Source organism: Hesperophylax consimilis, chromosome 22 (assembly GCF_061612785.1).
Source record: "Hesperophylax consimilis isolate HC1 chromosome 22, BYU_Hcon_1.0, whole genome shotgun sequence".
NCBI classification, from domain to species: domain Eukaryota; kingdom Metazoa; phylum Arthropoda; class Insecta; order Trichoptera; family Limnephilidae; genus Hesperophylax; species Hesperophylax consimilis.
The window spans coordinates 8,772,622-8,787,403 of NC_142857.1; positions in this window are offsets into that span (position 1 = coordinate 8,772,622).

The following is a 14,782-nucleotide window of genomic DNA, read 5'->3' on the forward strand; positions in this document are numbered from 1 at the left end:
GTTCGTCATCCGTTCAGGTATGTGTCTGCTGCTAATAAAGCGCTGACATGTGTCTGCTGCTATTAAAGCGCTGACACAATATCCTCACATAGATAACAGACCTTGGCAGCACCGCTGTGACGTTCGACGAAGATAGGAGATGGAGACTCTGCAGCAAGAATCCTAGGTGGTGAAGAAACTGGACCTGCTGCTGCATCGAGAGAGATTACCGCGTCCACCAACAGTGCCAGCACGAGGTTCGTCATCCGTTCAGGTATGTGTCTGCTGCTAATAAAGCGCTGACATGTGTCTGCTGCTATTAAAGCGCTGACACAATATCCTCACATAGATAACAGACCTTGGCAGCACCGCTGTGACGTTCAACGAAGATAGAAAATGGAGAATCTGCAGCAAGAATCCCAGGTGGTGAAGAAACTGGACCAGCTGTTGCAGGGAGAGAGTCCTCCCCGTCCACCAACAGTACCAGCACGAGGTTCGTCATCCGTTCAGGTATGTGTCTGCTGCTAATAAAGCGCTGACATGTGTCTGCTGCTATTAAAGTGCTGACACAATATCCTCACATAGATAACAGACCTTGGCAGCACCGCTGTGACGTTCGACGAAGATAGAAGATGGAGACTCTGCAGCAAGAATCCTAGGTGGTGAAGAAACTGGACCTGCTGCTGCATCGAGAGAGATTACCGCGCCCACCAAAAGTGCCAGCACGAGGTTTGTCATCTGTTCAGGTATGTGTCTGCTGCTAGTAAAGCGCTGACACAATATTCTCACATGGAAAACAGACCTTGGCAGCATCGTTTTGACGTTCGACGAAAATAGAAAAATGGAGACTCTGCAGCAAGAATCCTAGGTGGTGAAGAAACTGGACCAGCTGCTGCAGGGATAGAGTCCTTCGCGTCCACCAACAGTGCCAGCACGTGGTTCGTCATCCGTTCAGGTATGTGTCTGCTGCTAATAAAGAGCGCTGAAATAATATCCTCACATAGATAACAGACCTGGGCAGCACCGCTGTAACGTTCGGCGAGTCCATCATATCTAGTCTCTATTAATAATAATAATAATAATATTTGGACGATTTATACAGCGCCGCTCTTGTGCAAAATCACCTCATCTCTCCTAGTCTATTTTAGTCCCTTCTAGTCACTTCTTGGCTATTCATGCCACTGAGTGCATCTTCTCGACCCCTCTAGACTCTTTCCTGGCTCTAATACCTAGATAAAGCCAAAAAAAAAATAATAAAAAAAATACAATTTCTTTTATTGTGTCGTGATCCAACGATTTCATACCTCTGTCTCAGACCTATAGGGCTCGCTTATCGCAGGCTATCATAAACAAAATCTTGAACCAAAGTCAAAGTGAAGTGTATGTGTCATCTGAAACGAAAACAAAAAAATTATTTTAAATGTTCACCGTTAACTTCCAAGCACAGCTGGGTCCGTCTGATGATTGCACTATTTGAATCATGTCGGAGTTCATTTTTACCTCGTCGAAGGCATCGATGAAAAGTCTCAAAATCAAAAAATTAAAAACGTACAACTGTTTTCAAACACGTCGAACGCATCGATGATAAATCTTAAAGTATCACTATCAAAACAATAATAACGCGTATTAAAACACACAAATTTCGACCACAATTCGCTTTTATGTTTAAATTAACGAGAAAACTTCTTAAAGCAAAATGCAATTTAAACAATGTATAAACAATCACATAAATACGGCCACCTGCGGCGACCCATAAACCAAAACTGACTTACTTACGATTTAACATAAATGGGACATCTGCTTATCGTGCGTCTCTTTCCTTCATATGTTAGTTGAACCCAGCATACTAGAGAAAGCTATATTTTGCGAATATGTCAGAGATAGGTATGAATATTATAACAACAGATGTTTTAACCCTGCAGAGCAGAAATATTTTATGATTACACCGGATTAAATGAAGGGTGATTTCAAAATAATGCTTTAAATCTGGGTTTCTTTATTTGTTTTACTTTTAAATAGTTTTAATTAGTTGGGTACTTTCATCTTCAGTAATAATTTATAAGAATTTGATCAAAAAAAAATCAACTTCTGACTCGATTTACTCGAAAACGAAAGCTCAAATCAAAAATAATTATACTACAAAATCGACTCAAAATGTGATGTAGATTCACCAGTTTCCCGCTTGTACTACGAGTTTCCGGACACCGTGTATATAGAGATTAAAATTTGGTACGTAATTTGAGATATTACCATTTCAACAGTTGCAAATTAAACTAGTTAATCCATTTTTGTTATTTGTTTTTGGGGTGTTATGCCATGTTGCGCTAACTCCTTCTTTAGCCAACGTTTCGGACAACATTGCAGTGTCCATCATCAGGGCAGATGTGTTTATTTGAGGTTGTGTTAAAATGTGAGCTTATGTATGAGGTTGTGATACCGTGTTGCCATAAACCGATTGATACCGTGTTGCCATGTTGTCATAAAAATCCTGTAAACATTAATAGAGACGATGGAGCTAAGCTCAATAGTTCTTGGTATCCGGTAATTGACGGATACACCAGAGCTAAACGAAGAAAACCACTTTAAATAAAAAATGATACGTTAATGTTAGCTCAGAGGGTTGGAGCTGGCAACACATAACCTCAAATAAACACATCTGCCCTGATGATGGACACTGCAATGTTGTCCGAAACGTTGGCTAAAGAAGCAGTTAGCGCAACACGGCATAACACCCCAAAAACAAATAACAAAAATACTTTTGGCCGTGAAAATCTTAAATCATATTTAGTTAATCCATTGTTTATAATTTCTATATTATATACTAGAGTTAATTGTCCTCATTTGATGCATTTTATTAGAATATATTATCTAGTAGGTATCTAAATATATTGCATCTTGAGATTAGAATATAAATATGTAATATGTAGTACCTATCTAAATGTATTGTATCTGAAGAAAAAAGTATAATAACAGCACGCAAGTAGAATTATTCTATCTTTATCTATGACTAACTCTATGAATCTAAAGATAAATAAAAATGCAAAGTTATTCCACACTGGCAATGTTATTGTAAGCTTCATAAAAACAAATAGTAATAAATACAGCTGTATCTTACTCACAACTATAGACAATTTCAGTAAGTACTTAAACATGCTCCTATAAATGGATATAATAGAAGTAGCTCGTTGTAAAGTTATTATTTATTGTCACTTAGGTATAAGTATTTATCACTTTAATTAGTCATCGTCACATTTGACATCATCACATTTGACATTGTATCTATTGACATTGTCACATTTGACATTGCCACATTTGACATCGTCACATTTGACTATTTCCCTTTTGGAATGGTCACATTTAACATTGCCACATTTGACAATGTCACATTTGACAATGTCACATTTGACAATGTCACATTTGACAATGTCACATTTGACAATGTCACATTTGACATTGCCACATTTAACATCGTAATATTTGAAATTTATCACATCAAGTCGTCATAAATCTGCATTCAGCGCCATTTGTTGCCATTAATCTGCATTTCAGTCTCCGTCAACCACCGATTTTTCACCTGTCAGTGATTGTTTACATTTTTGTCAACATAATGCTTGAAGTTGAAGGCTAAATCAACAGTTGATTAAGCAACCAAATTTGACAAACTGCCGACTGCTGAGAATCGGCGGTTAATGTAGACCGTTCAAATGTGAAAAAATTTAAATGGCACTAATTGCCGATTTGTGACAATGACAATATTTTTCTGTTTTATGCTACGGCCTTCAACAGGTAAAAAGGCACTATTTAGACCAAAGGTAACTTTTAAAAGTTTCTGTTATAGTAAAGCTTTGAGCGTAATAGAAGTAATGAATGTAAAAATGATGTATGATATTGTTTATTTTTACAAGTGATTTGCCATGTGTGTTTCTAATGATTTGTGAATTAATTAAGAATTTTTTTCGCACAGTTATAACTTTTGTTGAATAAATGAAACTTGTGCTATTGTTTAATAATTTACATAATTAAATCCTAGAGTTAATTTCCAGTGAGACATTTTGCTTTATATACATACTTATTCCAAAAATATTTCAACAGTATTTACTTCTACAAAATCTCCATTTTAAGCTCTTTAATTCTAAATATAAAATTGTTAATGTAAGTTTTAATACATGAAAAGTGTCAATACTTGAAATGTTATATATTATTATGTGGTGTATAATTTTTTTAGGTTATGATCTTAATCAATTAGTAGGAACCTACTTATTTTACACCTGAATAATCTGAATAATGCTAATCGCACATACATCGGACTCTATTTATGATTTTAAATAGTCATAAGAATGTTAACTATTATTATTTCATCCTTAATCAAAATTTTAACCCAATAATCTGTTTACCTACCACACCCCCCTACACATATGTGAACCGTTATGTATTGTACATTTAATTTATTAAACCTTTTAAATTAAAAAAATATTCCAACATATTATCTGAGTTGTGGAGTTTCAAAACCCGCTCTGAAATTTTTCGGAAATCTGGAGATTATCATGAAAAACTGTTTGAAACTTGGAACACCTTGAATATAAAAATATTTTCAATTTACTTACAGTGGTTTTTTGTGAATGTTCTCAAAACCAGCAGAAATTTCTACAGCGGGAATTTCGCATCTCTACGACACATCTGTCAGCTGAATTACTGTACTATTTCTCTTTTCCGATTTTATGTCCGGGTTAAATCTTCCCCATAGGAAAAACTAAACCCTTCCACACACTTTTCCACAATTGATCATCTAGTCAATCAACATTATGCAAGTGCATTATATAAGCAAAATAAATACAAAACAATACAAGAACAACACGTCAACTCACCAGAGATCAAATAGGTAAATAATTCACCGACTCCAGATATTTTCATATCAGAGGGTTCGGCTCGGTAGAACTCCTAACAGGGCCTATAAATCCTACTGATCCCTCAACATAAATATTTAAAAAATCTTTCGTTATTTGTACCATTTCTATTTCCCTCCTTATTTTTCATTAGGCTTGTCCTGACTGAGAGGCAAGCACAAGACTAGTGCAATCTAATTAAACACTAACGGAAATATCCAAATATTTTATTATAAAATGATTTCATATACTTTTGGATGGCTTCATTATTTGTTTGCTTGTCGGAAATGCGTTTGAACTGTCTGTAAGAAGCTAATGGTATGCTTGACATGAACACTGATAGATTGTTGAAAACATATTTTTGGGCAAACAATTTTATGAATAAATTTGCCGTTGGCTGTGTGAGCTTTAACTTCCTACGCTTATGCACCTATTTTTAAATTAATTATGTAGATTAAGTTACCTTGTTTTTCTATTCAAATATTAATAAATGTATTTTATATGAATGTACATTAATTTATGAAAGTTTTAATATTAAATTTATTAATTCATTACTTACCGGTGTTAATTATTTTCCGTGTGAAGAAGTTGCCCAAGAATCCAACGATAGCCGTCCACACTGTCACTCCCTCACCGGCCTCCCAACACTCCTTCTTCTACAGGCTTATTATAAAGAAGCCTCTCTGGTGGTCGGCTACATTCTACCCATGCTAGCGGAGCCAACCCAGTTTTATACATATCTTGTAATTCACAGTTTCTCAAACAATATTAGTATAGCTTATGGTTTTACCTTGTCCGTCAGAAACCATTTTCTTGTATCGTTACAAAGATTCTTCTCAACCCTACCTTGCTGGTGATATGAACTGATTTGACATGTCTATAATTTCAATATCTCTGTAAATATACTAACCGAAAGAGCAGTGGTGGCTCGTGACTTTTGGGTGTACTAGAGTGCTAATATTATAAAAATGGCATTTGTGATGTTGTTGCTGAAAACGATTTTTTATTTTTATGCCGCACGGATTTCCTGAAAAACTTCATATGAAAAATCGATTTTTCGATAACCCAAAAGTCCGCCACTGCACAAGAGTACATATTTAATACATTTATGTATGGGATAAAAGATGTAAAAGTATTTAACGAATGCAACAGAAAAAATATGTTGGGTCGGAAAATCTGGAAAAAATTAGTTAAAACATACGTATGTCTGCGTTGATAACTTGCGGTGCAGTGGTGCGGTAGGTACGGGGTTTCGCTCACCGCGGCACGATATGCGGTTATCAGCGGTGTCCGGTGGCCTGCCGCCTGTAATAATAATAATATATGGCTAATTTATGTAGCGCTGTTTCTGTGAAAAATCACCTCAAGTGCGCTAATGGATGTTGGTATCATGCGTTTTATGCATGGCCGATGTTTTTTCCTCATTTTCAGCATTATTATACAAAATATTTTACTTATGCCCGTGTGTCCATATGTACTTGTTAATAAAAGTAGTATGATTTTAAATAGCCATAATTCATATACATAATTCTAAATGTGTATCCTGTGTACTGAGTACATAGCACCGAAGCTCGAGGGATTTTCTAGCCCCATAAGGGAAGGGTTAGCAGCTCCTCAAACAATTGGTATAGCTCATGGTGAGAAATCATTCTCTTGTAATACAAAGATTAATTAATTTATCATGTTACAAAGATTCTTCATAAAATCTTCCTTTCAAAAATACACAATAATCTTTGACCTCACTTCATCATCAATGAATTATTCTTTTTGTGGCCTTTAATGACACCATTGGTATTCCTCAATTGTGTCACAAATTTAGCATTTCCGCGAAATATGACTGGCACGTCTGGAAATGTGTGTAATAAAACCACAGCTAAAAACACATAATATTAGACAATACAGTTGATTCCGCTTGATTGGGACACATCGGGCCCAATAAACCAAGTTTAAGGTAGGGTAAAAATAAACAAAGTATTCATTATTAATTTATTGAGCTTCTGTGTAAATATGTAATATTACATTTTTTCGACTCGTCTATAATGTGTTTTCAAACTTTATAAAATAAAAATTTATTACAGAAATAATTATATACTAACTTTAGGTACATAATTAAAGAATTTGAAAAATGTAAAATAATGAAATATTTTCATATTATAATAACATTAATCCAAAAAATGATTTTTTACATGCTCGGCAGTGTACTGCAAACTACCGGCGTGGCCGAAGTCTACTGTACACCTTCTACGCGCCACGTACCACACACCCGCCAATCTTAACTAAAATTTGTTTACAAGACATGTTTTGTATCGACTTAAGATGGGAATTTGTCCCAACTGAACGGAATGGTGTCCCAGATATTAGTATTAGTTTCTTTATTTGGTTTATGTTCCTGTGGTTTTGACTCAAATAACCGACTGTCCCAATAAACCCGTGTACCAAGCAATATCGACTGTATTAATTTTGTTAGGTATATAAATGAATAATAACAAGAATATAGTATAATATCTTCTATCTATACAGGGTGTATCGGCATGTACCCGACAAACTTTAACCAGCTATTTTTATTTTTTTTTATTTTTATTTATTCACATTTAAACCCGCTAAACTACTTATGTAGTTTGTCAGCAGAAATATATAGCACATTTGGAGTAAAAAATGTTATCGGCACTTTGCTGTCCGGTAACATTGTTTTTCAATTAAAAACAAAAAAAAAATAAAAAATCCACACTCCGTCACTGTCATTGGAATTTTTTCTCGTGTTCAACAGCTGTTATTAGCAAGTGTGTCAAAAAGTGTCCTCGCTCTTTCGTACACACTAAATAATAATAGTTAAAAATGAGACGAATGGTGCCGTGCCATTTCGTTGTGATTGTAAAAGCGCGCCAACGTAGGTACGTACGTACATTATTCAACGAAACTCGAACAAAATATTGCCAGACGGGTTTTCAAACTTTGACAAAGTATAAAACATTGGTGACATGTGGTGAAAATATGAATAGTAATTTTTTTATTTAAAAAAAAATGTTACCGGACAGCAAAGTGCCCATAACATTTTTTACTCCAAATGTGCTAAGGAATAGCTGGTTAAAGTTTGTCGGGTACATGCCGATACACCCTGTATATAAATAAAAATGACAGTTTGAAAATGGCCTTGAAAGCCGAAACAGCTGTAACAATAACAAAAATACCAAAAAATACCTGCAGAACTAAATAATTATACTATTAAATTTGATTTTAATTAAATAAAAAAATGTAAATGTACGTTTATTCAAAATCTTAAATCTTTGAAATATTAAAACTAACTCAAAGTTTTTTACCGATTGCTCTGACATTTTGACACAATGTTGCATTCGAATTTGTCTATGTTTTTATATATCTATATTATATAGATGTTTCCTGTGACAGGTGAAAACATGTTTAAAAAAAAACACTGCGCCATCTGTTGGAAAAACATGCTTTTTAAAAAATAGAACCTCTGTTGGACTTAAAAGCAACACATCATATCTGCACAGACCAGAGATGTACTTCATTTGAAATAAATCCATTTATTTTGGAAATGCAAAATGCAAAATGGGTATTTTCCATTTTGCATTTTAAATGCTTTTCTAAAAACCATTTTGCATTTTGCATTTTAAATGCTTTTCTCAATGCATTTTCCATTTTAAATGCTTTTTGCAACATTCTTCCTACAATCTCCACTCATCTTTTTTTCATAAGCCCCAAATATCAGTCGGTCCTCAACCTCGCTATGAGAGATAATTTACATTTGTCAAGTTGCTCCCTGGTAGAAGCCCTGGCAATTGAGTGATTCCATTACAAAAAATACTGATTCAAATACTGAACATGGGGCCATGACGCTGTAATATTAAATGTTAGATAGCAGTTTCTATGTTTTTACGTTGGCAACATTTGTCCCGCGCAAATTTTTTGTGGTTTATAAACTGTAGTCGTGGCATTTTTTGATTTACCATCATGTAATATGTCTGTTCTACATTGATGTCCATTATTAAATGACAAAACTGTTTAAAAATTCTATAATTATTTTAATTGTTTGACCTGAGAAACCATTTTGCATTTTCAATGCATTTTGAAAATAGGTATTTTGCATTTTGCATTTGAAATGCTTTTCTAAAAACCATTTTGCATTTTCAAATGGAAAAGTTTTGACCCATTTCCATTTTGCATTTCAAATGGTTTTGGGTACCCATTTTGCACATCTCTGGCACAGACAGACTGAGCCACAGCAACGCGTGGAGGGGTACAGCTATTAATGTAATAATAATATTTGCTCCTTATAAAGTTGGTAATTTATGACTATCCTAAGACTGTTAACTACTTCTCCTTTTTGAATTTCTTATGACAGTGGAACAATGGGACTTCCATTTGAGGAATGTTGAGAGGCTGAAGGAATTGGGAAGGGAAAGGAAGATGGGATTAGAAAGGTTGATATTTTTTGTGTAGACTGTGTGTCCATTTACAATACACATGTAACAAAAACTACATATTTACATAATAATTAATTAACATTAAATACCTACTTGACTATTCAGATACGTTCACCAAACTCAAGAGATGCTTAGATTCTGAATGGTTGCCTTTTACCAGGGCGATACTGAGAGTAACTTCCACTATGGAATGTTGAGCAAATATATTATGCTCGGTGTCCGGATACTAGTGGTACAAGTGGGAAACTGGAGAATATTTTTTTACTTCTTTCCTTTTTTTTTGGCAATTTAAAGGGTTAAAAACAAACTTTGTGGCCGTTTCCACCCAACCCCTCCCTCCCAAACGCCAAAGAGACTGATATTTTTTTAAAAATTTAACTTCGGATTTGATTTACTCGAAAACGAAAGAACAAAAAAAAACAACTTAGTACAAAGTTGATTCACTAGTTTCCGAACGCCTGAATATTTTTGTGAAATAATCATAAAATGTTCATTTAATTAATTTGCCACACCTGGTTTAGAATCCACGAAAGGTCAAAAACTTTTCTGATCTGCCACGAAGGTTGTCTGAATGTGCTAAGCATAATATATAATATGATTTTTATGTCGAACCTTTTTAGAGACCAATTTTGTTTTAGGATTCACAAACATTGAAATTTTTGTTCTGTAAAACTGCTAAAATCAGAATAAAAGGTCACGACACGCCCCTGTTATGCATCGGTTACGCCGGTAAATTTATAGATACGCCACTGCTTCTAATGAGTATAATTGTGTATTCAATGTAGCCTATTGTATAGCTTAATCACTTTAAACATCTGTTTGATTGTACTTTAGTATTTTAACAAGCCTCACGAATCAGAATATTGTTTTTCTAAACGCAAAGCATTTTTATGGCCAAATAATGGATGGCTACACACTTCTTTTTGTCGCATGGCAATTTAAATTAATCGCCTGTATTACACAGCGGTCAGGTACTGGTCATATAACTGCAGAGGGTGTGGATTATACTGTATAACCATGAAAGTAAGAAAAACTTACGTAAAGTATATAATTAAATTTAAAAAAGATTTACTTTGTAAAAATGTACGCAGAGATGACAACGTGACTGTGACGCAACCACAAGTAGCATACCGATATGCTACTCTTTAAGGTAGTTGATACACTACCCATAATAATAATAATTGGATGACTTGTATAGCGCCGTTTTTGTGCAAAATCACCTCAAGGACGCCGTACAAACTTATAATACATTTTTACAGTGATCTATGTTATTACTTAACTATTTATGGAGAAAATATACAGTACAATACTTACCTGGTAGGTCACTTGAGATTAAAACTTAATTAACATTATCTAATTGTTTATTAGCGAAATTTAGATACAGGATTTAGGACTTGATTGAAAAATTTAATATAACTGGACTTTCTCTTAGGAATGGTATATTTAATTTAAGGGTACGACAGCTTAAAAATGTAAGTTTTTAGTTTAGACCTGAATTCTGTTGGACTTGTTATGGATCTTAGTTCCGGAGGGAGTTTATTCCAAGCCTTCGGCCCAGATACTCCGAAAGCGCGATCACTAAACTTAGTATTTGGCTTGCGCTTAGGTTCTATCAGTCTGCCTACAGCTGATTTAAGAGTTTATGTATTGCGATCGATATGCTGAAAAGACACGAAAAAAAAACAAAACACGTAGACGACTTGTTGCGTCGTGTACGAGCACTAGAAAACAGTATAGCGGTTACTCACGAGAGCCGCGTATGCTACGCACACAAAACTCGAGTTGCTTGTAAGTATCTCCGTGTACGAATGACCTTACGTTCTACGAACATAAATGTACCTATATAATGAAGAAAACATTTTCACAAAATATTCCCTTGCGAAATGACATAATTACTCACTATTCGATTTAGATTTTTCATTGATTCTGTTGGAAAACTAAATCACAGAACACAAAACCGGTAACGAAATTAAATAATATTTATTTTCGTTACTCCTCTCAGTTTTGCAATAGAGCCATTAAAAATTATGGAAAAAATAACAATACCAGCAGAAAAATAAATTCATTTTGTTGTACTTGGTAGATTTCTTTTTTTTTCTAATATTTTCACGATCGATCCACAAGAAAAACACTTAGGACGGGTTGTTTCACTGATTTTTAAAAATTCGTTGAAATTCTATGTAGTTATGTGAAAGTCCTATTCAAGATGAAATAATTACAGAACTCGAATAGAACTTTCTCAGAACTTGATTTTTTACTTTGAAATTTGATGAATTGTTCAAAGTCTGTTAAACAACCCACTCTAAGAGTGGTATTTATGAAATAAGTAATTACATACTTTTTGATACCATTTGAGATATTTACGGCCAAAAGTATTATCGTGATTTATTTTTCGGGTATTATGCCGTGTTGGGCTACCTCCCTTTTTAGCCTAAGAAGTAAAAAAAAAACCGAAATGCGTAGATCGAAAAAAAGATTTTTTGTTGGGTTCTTTGTGATGCAGATATTAACCAGCTTCTCGCTTGCATTGTGAGTTTCCAGTCACCGTGCATTTATAAGGTTCAAATTGTGTCTATAACAGCCTGATTTTTGATACCTTTTGAAATATCAAAGTACCACCTAATCTGTGGTGTGACTTCAATTAATAATTAATTGAATAATTTTTTTAACTTATTTAAAAAGGTTTATTTTGTATCAGTATTCTTTTTGTGTATTATATAATTGTGTAATACGTCTAAAAGCTTTTCGTGGGGCTTTTTTTACGACATTAACTTCAACAGTACTTACTTTTGACACCAAATATATGTAAATAAGAAAACAAACATATTATTTATCGGGTAAAAAAATTACAGCACATTTTCAGAATGTCGGCAACGCGGTGTTCGGAACCGTTTGTTAAAATCAATACCGGAAAAGTTAGAAATAATGAACTCCAGTGAAAAATATTATGGCTTAAAAATATATATTTATGTCATCTCATTAAAACACACCGTTTGGTTGGTACGACTAAATTTGCTCATTCTCACAATCAGTCTACGTGAATAATATATCTATTGTCTACAACAAGGCTGCCCAACCTTTTTAGCAGTTGGGCGAAATTGACGATTTGGCGGGCCACTGAATACCTGACGGTTCCTATTTCCATGGGGGGGGGGTTGTTAGAGAATTTCTATAAAACATAATTCCCCACAAAAAAAATCTAAATAAGTGCTCCCCACAAAATATTTGAAATCCATGGGGGGGGTTGTTAGAGAATTTCTATAAAACATAATTCCCCACAAAAAAAAATCTAAATAAGTGCTCCCCACAAAATATTTTCGAATTCCATGGGGGGGGGGGGGTGGCTACAGGATTCCATTTCGACGCAAAGAATATTATGTCGAAAACCGGTGTATTTTTGTTTCAAAAGTAAGTTCAACAGGTTAGATTTTTTCGTCGCTGATTCTCGTTCTGAGTAGCCTAAATAGCGATAAATAGCCAACACTGGTGACCGCGCGTTTCGTTCGCAGTTAATTTAAAAAAATAAATTTTTAAAGCCTGAACGAAGGAGAAAATCCCAAAATGACTTGATAATAAAAATAAATACTAATTACATTAGAATTTTGTTTAATATCCTAGGTAAAGGAACTTGTGCGGATTTGTGGGAATTTGAAAATCTCTTCATCTCTTGTTGGTATTTTAGAAATTGGCGTTAAATTACCGTTTTAACATTTTATACGTATGTAAATTTTTCTTCTAAAAAGTGCATAAGTACGTGGAAAGACATTAAAGACCCACAAAAATAACTCTGGTCCACATTCACATTATTGAACCGATGAAAATGTTTTAATGCATCAATTTGTTTATCAGGTGCGTTCATGGATGCATTTTGATTCAGTGTTTCACAGTTTCACGGAATTTGAACAATTTGTCCAATTTCAAAGTTGATTTGCAAGTTCTGTGAAGGTTCTATTCAGTGTTCTTCGATATTAAAAGCTGCTAATCTTAAGGCGATGTCATACGTAGTAATGCAAAATCATGTGTTTTTGGTTTGAAAATTTGGTCGCCTAGAAATGTTTCAGATGCTTTAATTAAATAATGCGAGTAGAATACATCTTGGCCTTTGAAATAATCGAGTATTTTTCTTAGATAAGTCTTTTGTAAGCCCAGAAAAAAATAATGCGCAAGGAATATGAAAACTGCTTTAAAGTTCAAAATCTCCTACTTAAGAACCTATTTTCGGTTATAATTTTATTGCATAATGTGGCAAATTAAGTTATTAATAAAATGATCGAAAAAAAATTAAATATTTATGCCTGAACATCCACAAAATAAAATAAAAGGCACTTTTTGGCCATGTTTTTTTCTTGCATAAATCGAAACAGGCGGATGGTGTTAAGCGGGAATTCAAACCTTATCGCCAATTACGTAAGGGTTGTTATTGATAGCGGCTCAATTTAAAATAGTACACGACGTAGTACAATACAAAATACGGCGTCTGTTGAAAAACGTTTTAATTTTGAGACTGGTGCCTGGTGGTAGATTTGATTATATCAATTAATCTATCAAAAATAACTAAAACAAAATAAAATAGTATACAGGTATTTAAGTTGGAAGGTAATTATTGATTTAAAAAATGGACTGCAGTTCCTCATTGATATGCAATAATCGAGTAGTTATTTCATCGATTCTGCTTTAGGATTAGATGTGAGTACTGAGTAGGGTAGGTACGTAATAATTTGCTCTATGTAAGTGGGTGCATTATTACTACGATGGCGCATTGTCAGCTTAATTGTTGTGATGAGAACATCCGCTCATCCGTTTTACGTTTCGCCATTGTCATCGTAATGTTGTAATGGATATGAGACTGGCTCAAAAAGTAGGTACCTAACTACAATGATTAGGCCTAACCTTTAATTAAAAAAATACTTGAATGTCCTGACATTCAATTTTATTTAATTATTTAAATTTTATTCCAGCAGGACTGAGTGGATAGTTTAGGCCTAATCTGCCATATAAGTGATAATTACTTGACTTATTTTAACCAGTGATCCTGACTCTATTAAAAAGTAAAATGGTCACAATTATGATGTTTTGTTTTTCAACAATAAATAAAGAAAATCAGTAGGAATTGGACAGATGGGGTCAGTGACCAGTGACAACACGTAGAAGCAATTAAAAAAAAATTGTTTCTGAAAAAGTTTTTTTTGAATATTTTGTAAAAAAAAACATTAACTATTTTTTAAGAAGAAGAGAAGAAAATCTAATCAATAATTATCACACGCAGTTCCGTCTTTAGCCGAAGGGCACTAGGGGCACCCCCGTCCTGAGGGGGCCCGGAGCTCATATTATAGATACTAGAAACATTCTTATGTGTTTTGTTGTTTTCCTGTATGTTTTTGCCTTTCAAAAAGGACTCCCAAACTCACTGTTCCATGGGGCCCTTCATTTATAATCTATTTCTCTTTAACTTTTCTTTTTGAGTTCCTAAAAAAT